Here is an 18,199-nt window from a genome sequence, read left to right as displayed (position 1 = left end):
TTTGGAAATTTAGAGTCCAAATCAGTTTATTTTATTGGTTCACGGGGGGGGGGGGGGGTACCTGGGGCAAAAAATGATACGGTCAATAGCGTAGTGACCGTAGCATGTTCAACACCCCTGTGTCACATGACAATCAACTCATGCGATAACATTGCACGGCACTGACCGACGGTACTGACCTTCTACAACTAACTGGCTATCAGCTCTAGCATGTCTTGGATGCGCACTCCAACAGCATTCCAACTTGGAATGTTCTTAGTTACATGATAACATAGGAGGGGAAGGTGAGCACAACCAAGACAAGCACAAGCTGAAGGTCTTAGCTGTGAAGGCCGATGTACATGCATGTCGATGACGATACTGGCAAGACCATTGGACAGTACGGTCAAACCAAGATTCAAGGACGCATAGCAACATAGCACACAACTTGTGTGGCTCTAAAGATTCAACATGCATGAGCTGATTGTCAAGTAACTGGTGGTGTTAGTGGACATTATAGCGTAACTTGTTGTTCCTACAAAATAACCAACAAGGCGTTGCAACCCATACCCACTGAGCAATGACACAAATTCCACTAACAAGGTTAAGAGAAATTTATATTTTACATTACAAGTCATACAGTACCGTATTTTCCGGAGTATAAGCCGTACCCCCTCCCCCCCCCCCCCCCACATTTTTTTGCCATGAAATACAGACATCTATTTGATGATCACTGTTATTTTGGTCATTGGAATATAAGTCATTCTTTTGGGTGAATTTTGAGTGTTCAAAGTGCGGCGTTGTCTCCAGAAAATACGGTACGTAATTCCAATACCATCGACATGACGGAAACCTCGTGCCCATACACGGTCAATTTGTCTAGCCAACTCAACCACACACGAGAATGTGTGCATGACTATACACACACACATACTTGAACCTTGAACTTGCCCATTGCCAGAGGCAATGATAGAGAAAGGACTAATATGGCGGCAACCGGCAGAAAGGTTCGTGGCACATAATACACACACACACACACTAACACATACTGTACAAACACACACACATGCTGTACACACACCTTGACCTTGCCCATTGCGTAGCAATGACAGCGCATTGTTATTTCTCCAGTCCACGACAGAACGACTGATGGCGTTTCAGGTCGCCGCTTCGACGGAACATGCGGCCGCAGGCGCAACCGTAGCCAGCAGCAGAGGGTGCCTTGGGTGGTCGACGGGCAATGGTACGCCACTCCGGACTGTTCTGGGCTGCACCGTACCATCAACATGTTGGTACCGGTGGCTCAACCGACGAAACGTCATCCATAATGACGTCCTCCACCTCGTGCGTGGACCATGCTCGGGGCGCGGGGCAGGCAGTTCACCGAAGAGAACACACTTGGGCAACCGGTAATCTTCCATCCGTGTCACGTGTCCAAGCCAGCGCAAACGCCGTTCCCGTACAATGTGACCAATGTCCTCAGGCACTCCAAGGGTCTTTGCAAGGGCTGAGGACGCGCGCGCACACACACACACACAAACACATACATACACACACATACACACACTTGTGCTTGTTGCTCACTTCCAAAACTGGTCACGTGGTCTCCCCGGGAGAGGGGAGAGAGACTCAAAAGGAATCTTGGAAAGATGACTCAATTGGCTATTGAACCGCCCAATGGCTAAAACCCCCTGAAATCCCCAAAACTCTGGGTGGAATTGAAAACTTTCCCACTTATGGGCTCACCACACCTCAGTAAGTGGGCGAGGACAAGTTGCAGAAAAAGGATTGACGGAATCAGGGTATCCGTCCCGGGATCCAACTGCAGTTACCCCTGCCCCCAGTGAAGGTAATACTTGCTACTAGTGTGGGTGGCTAAATCAGAGTGGATCTGATATAAGCTTCACTAGCACCATTGATTACACAAGAGTTAATCTAGCCAGAATCAGTCCATGGTTAACAGGTATGTATACTTCAAATAGAAAGTATATGAACCCTGCAACCAACAAAGGTGGCAGGTACAACATTACACCTTCAAGCAGCCAAGCCTGTTGGCAACAGACCCAACACAATCAGGCATAAGTGTACCTACCAACCGAACTAGCTGGCACTAGTCTTGAGTTGTCGTTGTCCTGTTCTCCTTCTTGTGACTCTTGTACTTTCATAATTCAATACTAGAACACTCTTGTGTTTTGGTGTGAGGGGACTTCATTAGCCGGGAGCAGCTAACACTGGTGGCAGCGGTGGGATTCGAACCCACACCTCCGGGGAGACTGGAGTGCCCACATACACACAAACACACACAAACACACACACACACACACACACACACACACACACCAGGTAATCGGAGCGTGTGGAGTGCCACTACCTGGAAAAATGAAGACGGAATACTTATCAGGATGTTACATGTATGTTTGAGTGAAACTTTTATTTTATCTTGTTTCAAATTTCTTCCACACAATCAACTAATTACTTACATGACATGTACTTACTTCCCATCATCTCAGTTTTCTTTTCTATTCATCCATCTGCACTCCATATCACTCCGTATCACTGTTGTAGAAATATTCCTCCAGGTGTGTACTAGTCTCCACAGCCATGTGATGACACTTTGGGACACGTCCCTAACAACATAGCACTCTCCAGTTGGTAGTTTTACATTTGCCCAGATTATCTGTGACCACAACACGAAATGCATAGCGGCAATCGATGGATGAAGTGTTCATTCTACACTACAGGAGCTGCTAATGCAGAGCATTTTTACACGCTCGATCCCGGCGCTCCGCCTCGTTGCGCCGTTGGTGACACTGACCATGCACGGTCACAAGAGATGTCTCAGTAAGGTAACGAGCACCACAACACTGTCGAGATCAATGAGAAAGAGAAAACACTGAAAACAACAAAAGAAGAATCAAAGTCAAGTGCATGTATGCGCCTTTTGCTTTTGCATATGTTGCCACTGGCAACTAATTACTTACGTGTTACTTGTTCGGTGGAGAGGATTTTTAGTACAGACTCAGTGTGCATGTACAGCCATGCAGTCTAGGACTAGGGACTGTTCCTATGCGCGTCTAGTGCTACTGGTACTGTGTACTGTCTGTGTACATGTTCTGGCATGTACTCAGTTATAATGCCGAGTAATCATGGTAATGGCAGCTGACTTTATTTTTGGAGAAACACTAGTCAACGTAACAATGAATGGCGATAGCATCTAGGAAGGATCGCTACCCTGACGTGAAAGAAAGGCCTTGCGCGGCTGCTCTACGAAGTGTTGCAGAAAGACTCAAAGTTAGTTGCTGGACGAACAACTCGCTGGGGCCGGAAAACTTGGCCCCAACGATGGAGTTTGGTGAATCATCAAGCATAATATCTTGTAGCAGTGTTCACCGAGGAAGGAGAACGCTCTAGCCGCTACTGTTGTCCGTTTCATCCACGTTGGGCGTGAGCTGCACCGCGCCTATTGTGTTTTAGTATTCCATGGACACACATTAGCATTCTGAGCGATTGTGGAGCCACAATTTACTTCACACGGCGTTGTATTGTCCACGAGCGCAAACTTTATTATCAGCAGTAACTGTTACTCTTCATCCTACATGTAGATTTGGAGTATACACGGCCTTGTCACGACAGCGACAGCTCTACAGAGTGTTCAAGTGAGAAACATTAATTTCAATTGTTGGTGGACGAACAAATCACTGGTTCTGAAAAACGCGGCCTGCATCGATGGTGTTTGGTGGATCATCGAACAGGGTGACCAGCAGTGTTCACCGAGGAAGGAGAACGCACTCGCCACCACTGTCGTCCGATTCAGCCAAGTGGGCGCTAGCTGCGCCGCGCCTATTGTGTTCTAGTATTCCATGGATGCACACTAACGTTCTCAGCGATTGTGGAGCCTTGTCTTCATGCAGCGTCGTTCTGTCCAAGAGCACAAACGTCAGCAGTGACCCATCATCATACATGTAGATTTGGAGTATACACACCATGCGCCAATGGGCCTTGGCACAACAGCGGCAGCTCTACGGGGTGTGCAAGTGAGAAACTTTTGTTCCGACTATTGGTGGACGAACAAATCGTCGGTGCCGAAATACGTGGCCTGCGCCGATGGTGCTTGGAACATCAAGCATGGTATGTGGTGGCTGCCAATGTTCATCAAGGAAGGAGAACACTCAGGCCATCGCCCGTCATCCATTTCGTTAGCTGCACTAAGTCTATTGTGTTCTTGTACTCCATGGACACACAATCATGAAGCATGGCGTCTGAGCTGTGTTCACAGAGCGGGGAGATGCTCTCGCCGCTATCTTATCTGTCCTGTGTATTCCCAAGTGTCGAAGGCTCACAACGATGGCGTTGGACAAGTGAAATAAGATGGAATCAACGTAAGTACGCATGTGTACTCTTACTGACTGAAACATAAGTGGGGTGTAAGAGCTAATTCATATGGTGTTGTGACATTCACATGTACGAGTTTAGTGTGTAGTACTGTCTTGTTACGTACAGAGTTCTATGACTTTGTTTTGTCTCCATATACTGCATGCATTCACGTTACACACTTATCAGTTTGACCCTGAGTTCATGTCTGCTATCCCGTGTCTCCTCTGCTTCTTATTGTTTCCACATGGTTCACGGTGTAGCGCTGCACGTGTTCCGTCAGTTTGAACTTTAGCACAAATCGCAACTACTTGTACTTTCAGACATGGCACGTGATTCACGGTTGCCAGGGTTTGAGCCAATCAGAGCGCTTACACGCAGGTCCTGAACCCCTGATCATGCCCTGCCTGCCAGCTGCACTTCGATATTATATGTCACGTACCCGCACGCGCACGGTTCTCCTGCGCTTGGGCTTGCTTTCCCTTGGTAGTTGGAAGTCAGTGGCTGTTTTAGGACTGTTAGATTATGTACAGAAAGTGGTGGACATCACGCAACTGCATTGTAAATAAAAGGGGGTTTGTCAACTGCCAACCGCATAATTTTCGACATCATTAAAAAAATAATTTTCATCTAAAGAGTGAATAGCAACTAAATAGAGCGGTTGTCAGTTGACAAACCCCCTTTTATTTACATTACTTTTATTTACATTACTTTTATTTAGATTACTTTTATTTACATTACTTTTATTTACATTACTTTTATTTACATTACTTTTATTTACATTACTTTTATTTACACTTATTTTTCTACTGTATGACTGTAGAGCAGGACATTTTCGGACGGAATTTATTTTCGTACGATTTCGTACACGGCCTCTTTTGTACTAAAATTAATTCCGTACTAAAATTTGTTCATGTGAAATTATGTACACTATACATGCATACTGCTTGCGAACACGTGTATTTAGGATGCAGCACTGTACGAAAATATAATCCGTCCAAAAGGTCGAAATTTGGCTTTGTCCGAAAATATTTCCGTCCGAAAATTTCCTGCTATACAGTATCAGAAGTAAACACAACGTAGAAATATCACAATTGTCTCTTGTGTATTATATCCGTCTGATGTCACCAGATCGTCACATGGTGCTGTGACCAGGATACGGATCATGACGAACGCTGATTCAACTGGACGAATCGCAACCTGACGACGAAGAATCGCGAGGCTTTTCAGATGCTGGGACACAATGGAAACTGAACGACTTTAGAACAGCACTGAAGCGTTATATTATCATGCAAGACGCCTTTCTGCGCCGCACAAACACAGGCGATACTACAGCAGAAGATGTCACTCATTATTCTGCAGGTGCACTGGTGACAGGCGCATGCAAGTTCACCAGAAGGAAGCGGTCTGATGGTAACTGGAATGCCAGCAGTATGAGAGGGTGTGCATTCTGCGGTGGATCTCACCTGGACAAGAGCTGCACGAAATACACAACAGTAGCACAGCGGAAAGAATAACTGATTGAACAGAAGCGTTGCATTGTGTGTTTGCGCACAGGGCACCGGTCAACTCAGTGCAAGGCCACCCGCAAGTGTAATGTGTGTTCTCGCATGGGTCACCAATCAGAGTCACCATCATGTCACGATCTGCCCTGAATCTCAACAGAAATCTGACAGCAGTACCAACATGGTATCTGATCAGCCTGTGTTTGACGAGGTACCAGTATCTAGCGCAACAGCAGCTAGTGCAGTATCAACCAGTATCGCCATCGACCGAAAGATAGTCAGTCGTCTTGATCGGTGCAGATTTCCTCTGGGAGTTTATGACGGGGAGCACCAGAGGACTTCCGTCAGGACTACAGGCTCTGCCTACCACAGTCGGTTTTGTGGTGACTGGCCGGACACGTCACCCCAAGCACTCAGCTACGCCGATGAGCAGCCATGCCAGCTATCGTTTCTCTAACTGATGCGATTTCCGACTCCTGCACCATCTCAGATCTGTGGGACTTGGACTGCGTTGGCATCCAGGATTCAGCCAATCTTCTAACAACGACCTAGCAATTAGGCAATTCATCTCAACTGTCATTCAACTCGATCGTTTCCGGTCTCTATCCAAGCGCCTAGAAGTAGAGTCGGAACTCAAGGTCAAATGCGACGACGTGATCCAGCAGCAGCTACGACAAGGCATCATTGAACAAGTGAGTCCTTCTACACCTGTGGGTGCCAGAGTGCCCTATCCGCCTCATCAACCAGTCGTGATACCACAGAAGACGATCACAAAAGTCAGAATTGTCTATGACGCCTCAGCCAAAGCCAGACGCACTTATGTGTCCCTGAACGACTGTTTGCAACGTGGCCCAGCTTTGCTGCCAGATCTGTTTGGCATTGTTCTACGATTTTGCCTGCCACCAATCGTTATGACCTGCGATACTGAGAAGGCCATTCTACAAATCAGTGTCAACCCAGCATACAGAGATGCGACACGATTTCTGTGGTTCGCCAACTCCGACAGTACATCAGCCTGGCAACGTATCGCTTCTGCCGGGTACCGTTCACGCTCATAAGCAGTCCATTTCGGCTTGGCGCGTCTATACAGCATCATTTGGCACAGCAAGATGACAAACAGCTAGCAGTGGCTATTGGTGAGAACATTTTCTGCTGTGCCATTGGAGTGTGCACTATACACATACCCTGCTCTTTTGTTGGCACCGCCTGTGTAACTTACTGCATATAATAGGGTGCAAGGTGACCGTTGTCGGTTTACATGTACTCCAGTTATTACACCGTGCATGCACTGAGTCTGTGCTGTACTGTGCCGCATCCATAGGTGTTCGTTTGCGGTAGCGCAAGGTGACACGCAAGGTTGATGTATTGTGTTGTCCGCTGCTATTCGAAGCTCTCGGAGTCGGAAGCGTTACCTCTGTTTCCCCTGTTCCTCCCTGAGCGGAGTCTGTAGTTCTGGCTTTCAGTCGCTGTTACATGCATGTTGGCAGTTGCATGTGTTTTGGTTATCAGTTGTCTTTATTTGTTTTGTGTGGACGACGCCAGTTCAATATTCTAGCAGTTGTTACGCTGCCCATGTTCCGTAGTTATCTGCTGTTGGTGTTCGAGAGAGCAAACTGTGTTCTTCTCCAGAGTGGAGTAAGCCATTCTCTTGTGTCTGAGGAAACCCTGTGTGTTGACGAAGTGGGTTGACTTGGCTGTAGAGTGAAAGTACCACATGGTCGCATGGTCCACAAAATCTTAGAACTAGCTTAGGGTCTTCTGGCGTATGGTATATGTGAGCAGCATGAGAGTGAAGTAAAAGACTATTAGCTCAAACATTCAGTCTTTCAAGAGTAGGTGTTCCATCACGGAATAGGTACTGCAGTTCACTTACACACTGCAACAATGGACCAGCAGTGTCCAGCATACAATATAGTCATGTGAATATGTACCGTATGCATACTCACAGCTGCAAGGCCAGCGCCCCGTGGCTGCTTGACTTCTCACTCGATTTTAATATTCACAACAGTAAGACTCTGTGAGCAGTTATGCTTCCGTTGTAGTCACAAACGCCCCATGATCAATCACAAAACTAAACTTGGCAACCAGTCACAGCTTCCATGGTGCCCCAAGACCAGTCCGACCAGAGATGACTAAATCTGCAGGGAGTTTCATAATCTGTTCATTGCAGAGTACTATGATTCTAGAGGGTGGTAGCGTTCCTGCGGATGCGGAAAACTCGGCTGGAAGTGTCACGTCAAACCTGATTTTTTAAGACTTTTATTATTTTTTTACTATGAGCCTATTATACGCGATACAGGCTCAGAACACACTTTTCGTCTAGTTGGCATATCAGGGATATTGGGCGGAGCAGCTGGAGCAGCCCATATCCCCAATTATGACACGCGAGTAATAGTGAAATACGATTGGTGTATTGTGCTGGACTGACTGCGGTAATATAAAGCTAAAATCAAGTAGTCAGTTTCACTTTGCCCTTAGCATGGCCTTGTCATGAAGGTGCCACACACGTGGAAAGGCAACATGCCGGCTAATCTCCCTGAGAAGTTGAGTGGTTATCAGCAGGCGATGACGCTGTGTCGATGATAACCTGTCGATGCCCGACAGGAGCCTTGCGAGGAGAGTCATTGGGCTCGATGGGTAGGTAAAGCCAACTTCCACATGAAGTTTGCGAAAGGCCGACATGTAGACATGGACAGATCAGGGCTGAAAAGTTCTGAACAACTCGGCAGCAAAATAATACAAAGTAAAAAGTCATCACCTGGCAATGGATTGCAGGCATGCCCTTGACAGAACTGGAAGCAACGGGAATCGGCGGAAAAATATTTCCGGCTGGTGCCAGTGCTGGTAGCTGCAGCACGGAGTCCGTCAACTGAGACTTGGCAAGACTGGCTGATCTGGCTCAGCTGCTGTTTCCGGAGCCATTGATGTTTCAAACACCATCGGCGCAGGCCACATTTTTCGGCACCGACGATTTTTTCGCCCACCAACATTCGGAACAAATTTTTCTCACTGGAACACTCCGTAGAGCTGCCGGCCGCTGTTGTGCCAAGACCCATTGGCGTATGGTGTATACTCCAAATCTACATGTATGATGTCGGAGTTGATGATGGGTCAGTGCATGCTGACGTTTGTGCTCTTGGACAGTGCAACGCTGCATGAAGATCAGTTGTGGCTCCACAATCGCTGAGAACGCTATAGTGTGCGTCCATGGAATATTAAAACACAATACTCAATAGGCGCGGCGCAGCTAACGCCCACTTGGATGAATCGGACGACAGTGGTGGCGAGTGAGTTCTCCTTCCTCGGTGAACACTGCTGGTCACCCTGTTTGATGATCCACCAAACACCATCGGCGCAGGCCGCGTTTTTCGGAACCAGCGATTTGTTCGTCCACCAACAATTGAAATTAATGTTTCTCACTTGAACACTCTGTAGACCTGTCGCTGTCGTGTGTAAGCCGAGTATACTCCAGTAGTGTTTCTCCAAAAATAAAGTCAGCTGCCATTACAAGCATTACTACTATACTAGGCATTACCTGATTACTGAGACTCAGTGAGAGGCACTGGAGTACAGAGTCACTCTCACAACAGTCAGTCAGTGGCACAGGCACAGACTGCATGCCAATGATCCTGCGATCGTCGACAGCTACAGGCGCTAGGTACTAGATAGGCTTGGCCGTGCATGGCCTTTTTTTGTCTGTGTCGCTAGCGCTGTGACCCTGGTGACGGCCCGGACAGTCGGTAGACTGGTAGAGGTAGCGGTGCCCGGCTGTGGGATTTCTCGTTGAGTCATGTAGATCTACTAGTACTAGTACTACGACAAAACGTGAAGCCCATGCCATGGTCCCTTGGAGCTGGTCCGAGATAGTTTTCTGTCTAGTACTAGGGTTCCTGTTAGTCCGATGTAGCTGCTGCATGCAGTCAACCTCAGAGTTAGGAACTCGTTTCGTTGCACCCTATCATGGCCTAGCTCAGTAACATCTAGAAACAGAAACAGTTGTACAGATAGAAGTCCAGCGGCTGAGCCACTGTTTGAAACTTTGAAGGCGTGCTCTGTAGCTAACGTTCCTTGCGCAGACACCATCGCTCACCAATACTTCATTCAGCAATTCGTCCCACCGTCCGAGTCAGTTGAGTGGAAACTTGAGGTAGCGCACAATTCAGCTGATCACCGCGGCTTAGCGAAACTTTGAAAGCTGACTGATTTCGCCCCTCTACCAGCCTCAGTAGCACGGTGAGTTTCAGAGATGCTTCATGTCTCACTGCTAAGACAGTTACATGCATGCTGGTTTACTCTAGGAGAGTTTCTGGATTCATTCCAAACATATCCAGGGGGTTGGGGATTTGAGTGCCGACGCACTCAAATTTCCGATCTTGGTTCGAGAGACAGCATTGTACACTGTCCGTTCATCACACGTGCAACTCTGCAGAACGAACACTGACTGTTTAGCTGTCCACAATATTTCCAAATGTAGCGTATTTTCAGGAGTATAAGCCACACGTTGAACGCTCAAAATTCACCCAAAAATGGGAGTGCGGCTTGTACTCCGATGATCAAATTAACAGTGATAAAAAGGGTAGATATCTGTATTACAACAGGAGTTGCCCTCGCGCGTGCATTACTGCCTGCAGCCGAAGTTTGAGTTGCCGCCCCGGGATCAGGGGCCACATTCAAGGCGGCGGCAGCAGAAACTGACGGCGCAACGTCAGAGACAACAGAATCCGAGTGGGGAGGTATTGGAGTTCTGGGCGATTGAAGTGACGAACAGGATTTCGCCGCACACGCACATTACGTCCTGTATCCGAAGGTTGAGCTGCCACTCTGGCCGATGGCGTCTTTTGTCTGGTCGAGAAACGAGCCGGCATCGTGAGAATATAATAGGGAGGTTCTGCTCTACGTTTTGGGAACGCGACGCAAAGAATCACGCGAACTTTCTTCGCGTTCCCGTAACGTAAAGAAATGCTGTTCTGCTCTACGTTTCACCTAGAGAAGTCACGTGGAATGTGTACTGGGAATTTCCCCTTCCATATTTGGCAGTTTTCTGCATGCAGTTGATCGATACCCAGCAAATCCGTACGCATTTTCTCTGCGTGTGCCACAACGTAGAGAACCCCATCTCCGCGTAGAAATCTGGAGCCAAAACACGCGAAGCCGTAGACTCTAACCCAGACACCTGCTCTCTACGTGATTTCTCTACGCTTCACGTATAGCAGAACCTCCCTAATCCTCAAATAATCTCTGGCCGCTGAAGACACGTAGTCTGACGGGACTGAGCTGAGAGAGAACAAGGAAAGCGAATACTAAAGACGGCAGCCAATCGGCAGAACTAGGACTGACACTCTGAAGCAGGACGGAGGCAAACTCAAATCAGAAATCAGAATTTTCGAGTTCAGAATTTGAAAGCTGACTGCAAGCAAGGAAACTGGAAAGACAGCAAGCTCTGTTGTGCGCACAGGAAATCTGCGCATGCGCAGAGCGTGGGCATGTTGTCTATGATACACAGCAGTATGTAGAGAGAGCAAGATTGTGCACACACGTAAGGAGGGTTATGCAACCCGTTATAAAGGCCAACAGAAAAGTGTAGATTTTCAGTAAATTTTTCGGTAGCGATGATTTTTGTGCGATCAATCGTTGTAGGAAACGTCTTCTCGCTTTTCTGCAATTCTGGCGACCTAGCTAGAACCTGCTGCTAGTGTCCCTCTTCACTCGTTCTTTCTCTGAAAGGGGAAGGCAGCACTCGCAGAAGATTTTCCAAGAATGCAATGTCGGCTGGCGCTCGTACCATAAGAAGGGAGAAATCAAAGTCCGCTCTTGAATCATGCCTGAGTATTAGAAAATTATTTCAGAACACGCTTGTGTAGATTTCCTGCCAGTGCCACTGACATCTCGCGACCTTCAAATATTATAACTTGCTCGATCATCTCCCGCACTGACTAGCAAATTCGTCAGGTAACTGTGGATGGATCGATTCAGGGAGATCGAAGGTAAATACATCGAAGCACTTCAAACACGTTTCAAGACGCACTTCAAATTTTGTAATTGTGTCTTGAAAATTGTTTAGAACAATTCGTACTTCAATCACGCTGTTGCGAGAATTGTATCCTCTGCTTGGGAGTCTCGACTGTTTTATTGCTGCATGGCTTTCCTCAACACCGTTCACTGTACATGTATCGCGGAACGCAGATTGGATGGCATTGGAGGTGAATTTGATAATTTGTGACTGTGTCATCAACCAAGTGAGGACATCAAATATCAACAGGGACGCTCCGAAAATCACAAACGCTGCGAAATAGATATGAAATGGTCTTACACACTGGAGGGTATTCCACATTCATTGTGTCATATGTTTAGACTGTCGGAAAGTTTGTCGTGCCGTGCAACTTACACAGACTACTACAGTAATCGGATAATTGGCATGTGGCCCTACTGCAGTACTGGCACACACTCATGCCTATGCCGTTGAGTTTACCTATAATAATGTGCACGCACATGTGTGTATACATATACAATTTTATTACGTATGCAAAATTAGGCAATCTACATGTACATATATGTGTGTGCACTCACTCCTGTGACATAGAACGACAGTGCAGGCTATGTAAAGTCGCATCAATGTGTGTCACCCGGGTGTGTACATGCATGCGCGCTCGCGCGGGCGTTTTGTGTGCGCGCCTGGCATGGCATAACGCCGTTCAGTATGACTAGTGTTGAACTGTGGTAATTTGCCCCCACCCCCTCTTTTTTTCTGCTGGTGTTGGATATGCAACTAATGACATAAACTCGGTTGTTGAAAACGAGTGCCATGCCGCACCACAATGGATTGACAATAATATAATACAAGTAGCACTGTAAAAGCGCTGGTCATACTAAGTCTTATGTTGCAGCCATGGCAGTTGTGAGTAGCTTTCCAAGTCAAGCCTGCTGCAGAAAGTATTGCACTCTGACCAGCTGGAGTGGCCCAGGACTGCCGGTTGTGGAGAACAGGAGTTATGCTTGTATATACGCTTGTATTTACATGATGTACACAGTGTACTTCGAAGTAACGTTAGGTGTATTACTTGTGTGTTCTTCTGCCTGTGCGCGTGTACATGTGCTGGTCAGTGTGGAACCGCCATCCATATCAGATCATACAGCTGCTATCAGTCTCAACAGCTTGTATCTGGCAAATATGGTTTTAGTGACTCGATTTTGCTTACTGTGTTCAACAGAGTGGCATTGCACACAGCTACTTGATGTAATAGTAGCATCTTGGAAATTTTATATTTTTGATAGTTAGCTTCAGTAGAAACTTCTCCAGTGTGGCTCTTAGCTTCATTACCACGGAGTCTAAGCATTCAAGTAATGCACGAAGAATAGTGGCTAGATGTGAAGTGAAAAGCCATTGGACCGTACCCCGTGGAATACGCATTTAGTATAGAAGTATTTCTTGCTATGTTGGCAGCAAACACTGTATAATATAATAATTACATTACCAGTAGAAAGTGCCCAATGTGCATTGCTTCAGCACTATGTTTTGGACAAAGCAGTCAACAAATTCCACATCACTATCGGCTTCATGTTGGAGAAAGTTGTGAAAAACACTAGAGCATACATGTACACTCAATACACATGCTCAGCTACATGTATGGCATTTAGTATGTGGGCGACTTCAAAGTTCTATTTTGGTAGTTAGCTTCGGTGGAAACTGCTAAAACTTGATCCAAAGCTCTACTACTATGTTCTGAAGATGTTGCAATCAAGTAATGAAAGACACGTATCTGCCGCATTGGAGCCAGTTGTGAAAACCTTTAGACCATACACTCAATGCACATGCTCAGCTATGGCATTTAGTATGTGGGCGACTTCAAAGTTCTATTTTGGTAGTTAGCTTCGGTGGAAACTGCTAAAACTTGATCGAAAGCTCTACTACTATGTTCGGAAGATGTTGCAATCAATTATTGTAAGACACGTATCTGTCATATGGTGGAGTCAGGGGTTCTAAGGCGTTGGACAATGTCCCAGTGCAATGTGCTGATTCTGGAAATATGGCATCACTTGAAACTTCAAAGTTTTATTTCACGAGTTACCTTCGGTAGAACCTGCTCAAACTTGCTACACAGTACCATTATTAGGTTATGAAAGCATAACCATCGAATACAGGGCAAGTCCAGTGTCAAATACTTGTGGGCGGGGCTAATATGTGGGACGTGTGCGCTGAAATGGGATGATTCCGAAAAGAGAAAAAAGGTCACCTTCTCGCAGAATTCTACCCACTTCTACAGCTTATGCTGATATTTAGCAAGTATACTACTGTCCTGATGTTGGACATCAAGAAAAAGGGGGTAACTACCAGTGCTACGGCCAAAAAAGTGGTTTTCCGGTATTTTTGGCCTTAATTGGCAATTGTGAGTATGCTATGTTTGGCCCCTCCCCCGAGTGAAACCGGCCGGTAGAACTTGATAAAAATTTGTCTCCGTACACTAGATATCCAACGGAACAAAGTACAATCGTTTGTAGCCACGTTTCAAACAAAATAAAATTGGACCCGAGGGGTAGGAGCCACCTTAACTCCTACGTTAACCGAACATTGGTCGGTGTTTTCAAAATGGTCAAGTAAATTTCTGAGAGTGTGTAGATGTACAGTAGGTAGAAGTAGGCTAGTACCTGTCTGCAGTGGAGTGGTGTCAATACAATCATGATTGTAATGTTTTTTGACAGGGAGTAGTAATATAGTAGTATTTTACTACTCTCTGCTTTGTGCATACTGTACAAGTAGGCTAGTACCTGTCTGCAGTGGAGCGGTGTCAATACATGATTGTAATGTTTTGTGACAGGCAGTAGTAATATAGTAGTATTTTACTACTCTCTGCTTTGTGCATACTGTACAAGTAGGCTAGTACCTGTCTGCAGTGGAGCGGTGTCAATACATGATTGTAATGTTTTGTGACTGGGAGTAGTAATATAGTAGTATTTTACTACTCTCTGCTTTGTGCATACTGTACAAGTAGGCTAGTACCTGTCTGCAGTGGAGCGGTGTCAATACATGATTGTAATGTTTTGTGACAGGGAGTAGTAATATAGTAGTATTTTACTACTCTCTGCTTTGTGCATACTCTTTATCCACACAAGCAGCAACAAAACTGGATTCTCCACAGCACCACAAGATATGTGTTGAGGAACACATCAAGCAAAGTCGTTTGCATCGGCCGGGCAGATCACCACTGGCACTTGGCCCATATCTCCTAGTGTTGATGTCGCTGATTGCTGGTGATGGTTGAATATACACAAGAGGGGATATGTCTATGAACTAAATGAGCGTGTAGCTGTCGCACAACAGAGAGTAGTAATATAGTAGTATTTTACTACTCCATGCTTTGTGCTGTCACACAACCCTAAAGACTCATCATTGGATATCACAAGAAAAAGCCGTGCAGCATATCAATTTGTGACGCTGTGTTTTGTAGTTCTGGCTGTTTAGCGTTTGCGTTGGCGGTGGTGTAAAAGAAAAAAGAAGTTTTGTTCATGTTTTTCCAAGTGCACTCATACACTAGCAGAAGCAGAGAGATACATGGACAAGTTCAGGGTTCACAGTAGCATAGTAAAGCGTCGATTAGATGGGGGCGGCGCACGTGCTCCAAAATGCCAGCTTGACCAATCAGCAGTCAGCATTTCGTCGCAGTTTTGCTCGAACTCGTCGAAGTAGGGGGTGTTTGATGGAGTTAGCAGCACTTCAGCTAGGTTCTACGAGGCTGGGACTTGGCCCAGGCACAGAAGACAGGTGTTCCAAAAGATTTACCGAAACAAATTTTCATTACTCACACGGGTATGCCAGAGCGTATGCGTAAACTTCGTGAAATGTAGTACAGTATTGGAAAGGAGTATCCAAAAACGTAAATTTCTTTGCCAGGGTCTCCTGAAAGTTAGTTGTAAGCCATAGATTGTCCAAATCGGCCAAGGGGGAGATGCTCTGTACTGATTTTAGTAACCCCGAGTCCCAGCGGCGCGCAACCGCTTGTGCGAAAATGTGTGAAGATCAAACAACAAGAAAAACTCATGCATGCAGCAGAACAGCAATGCGTGCCGTCGAAGAGAAAATCATTGTGCACAGATTGTTCAGTGTTCTCTCCTCAGTTCGCCCGCGGCGTTGGTTGCTGTGCTTTCATTCTCGCTGGAGTTCTTGTGGCAGCGGATTTCGCCATCATGGAGGAACTGGTACCCTGGGAAACCTGGTCTTCAGTGGCCCTCGACTAACACCCGGTGGATTTGCTGGTCCCGTTCACCTCCATCAGCAGCTCCGTGTGGTATCATCATGTTCTCGGCTTTACCTGCCTGGCAAGCTCTGACTCGTTTGTTTGTCTTCTTACCTGTGGAACATCGCGATCGCTCATTGTAGAATCAGCTTTTGGTCGGACATGGCATGTTGTATTTACTGGGACTAGCACAGGTTGCGTTTCGCCTTCTCCTTCGGTGGACCAATTCTACAAGGCACAGTGAAAGGCAATTCTTTGCCGAGGACAAGCACAACTACTGTAACTGTTCAATGTTGCGGTGCAATTCCCAGTGCAAATAATAAAGCAAACTATTTCCACTGGAGTATGCACGATCGTAAAAGCACGAGATCGACACGAACGGAAACGAGAATGGTTTGACACTGCATGCTAAGAGAAGCGAGGAAAGGACAGGTCCTACCAAAACATCGGCTCTAAAACTACGAGAAAAGGCTACAAGTACAACTCAGGTTCTTTCTCTGTTCTGTTCTGTTCTGTTCTGTTCTGTTCTGTTCTGTTCTGTTTGGATGCGTGGGATGTACACGATCGGTACTCTCCCGGGGTCACGCGACTCACGTGCGCCAAACCCGCCCTCGCACGACGCTTTTGTCGATCCTGCATGCCTACTGTGAGCCCTGAAGTTGAAATGCAATTCACTTTTCTTTAGGAAAGTATGTGAGTCTGATCAACCAGTCAGGTCTCCTGCACTATCCAAGAAGCTATCCAAGAAGATGAAAAAAAAAAAGAGTGGAGAAATCTGATTTTGGGATCAAAGCCAAAGGGGAGCCAACTGTGTGGTAATTCCAGCAAAAGAAGCATCCAGGATCTGGCTCATTACTAGGAAGCTTACCATTGAAGAGTGATCTTGAATGTCAACCGTGGTGGTTGCTTCTGTTGTTTTGCCTTCATTGGCCGTACATATCATGGACTATGTGGAAATCTAGCGGCATCCTAGCAGTACTTGAAAGTACAGTCATCTACTACCATGGCATGGTGTGTGTATGAACACACAGAACACATCTACAATCATGTACTTTTGGGGAAATTTGTGCCCCCCCCCCCTCCCCTCCCCTCTCTTGATCATGATCCTGGCTACGCCCCTGAAATCCATATTACAGTGTGTCCAGTCAGCTGCTGTTTGAGCCAACACCAACAATACGTGGCGGGAGAATTTCTTCTCTTATGCGAGACCAAAAATAGGTTTCCGGGCGCTCCCGCACCAAAATCGAGCTGAAGTCATTTTTTAAACAGCTCATACACATGTACAGTACTGATCGTGTGAGTAGATCTGTGACAGGGAGTCACACAAACCCGGGCTTGTACGACTCCCTGGTGTACGACTCAGGGCCGTTGTTGACCGAAATACCAAAATATTCTCGACATCGAGTTCTGTATAAGCAAGAGTAAATAGCCCCCGGAGAGTGCAACTCAGATGGGATTCTTTACCAGCCAAGTCAAAACCAGCAAGTTCTTGTGTTTGTAGTACAGGCAGAGATCAGCTATAGGATTGGTGGTTATAAGAATATACCGGCTATAATGTTATCAGCTTCAGAATTCCAAATCTAAAGTATCTTTTCCACTCAAATTCAACGGTGGTTATAGGAGTAATCTCTGTATATGTATATCATGGTTTGTAAGTTATAGGAAAATAGGGACAGTCGTGAATCAGATACATGTACTGCTCTATTACTATGTCAGTGTGAGGAGAATTAGAGGGAGAATGTCACCTGTCCGCCATGTGTCTCTATCCGTACAAGAGAGCAGACTGAGTATGCACAACTGCACATCACATTGCTCAGCTTTTCTCATCTTTAATTCCAGGTACTGTTTTGTAGAATCTACTAACTTACAAGCTTGAGCAGGCCAATGGGAGTTATAAAATTTGGACTTTAATGTATGTGGATGTGTGTGTGTGTGTGTGGGGGGGGGGGGGGGGGGTAGGGCTTAGAATGTGCAGATCCTTTGTTTGAAAGACGTTCCTGCTCCATTTTTCTTGCTTTCTTCAGATTCTAATTTCAGTGCGACGGCCGGCCGTGTGTACTGCTGGTACTATGGTCTGACGCTAACTGTCAACATTGCTAGCAAAGAACTGACGTG

At 46.3% G+C, this 18,199-nt stretch overlaps 1 protein-coding gene and 1 long non-coding RNA gene across 2 annotated transcripts in view; both read left to right on the top strand.

Moving 5' to 3' along the window:
- The window catches only part of LOC135818586 (uncharacterized), a 124,616-nt gene that overhangs the window by 84,832 nt on the left and 21,585 nt on the right, over positions 1–18,199 (top strand). The window lies entirely within an intron of this gene.
- LOC135818571 (uncharacterized) lies at positions 3,004–7,498 on the top strand. The gene is made up of 2 exons (XR_010553701.1): positions 3,004–4,358; positions 5,482–7,498. It is a non-coding gene; the product is annotated as an uncharacterized LOC135818571 (long non-coding RNA).

The sequence above is a fragment of the Sycon ciliatum genome, chromosome 5 (genome assembly GCF_964019385.1).
Source record: "Sycon ciliatum chromosome 5, ocSycCili1.1, whole genome shotgun sequence".
Taxonomy (NCBI): domain Eukaryota; kingdom Metazoa; phylum Porifera; class Calcarea; order Leucosolenida; family Sycettidae; genus Sycon; species Sycon ciliatum.
Note: the sequence above shows the minus strand (reverse complement) of the source record. Positions and strands in the feature narration are given on the sequence as shown.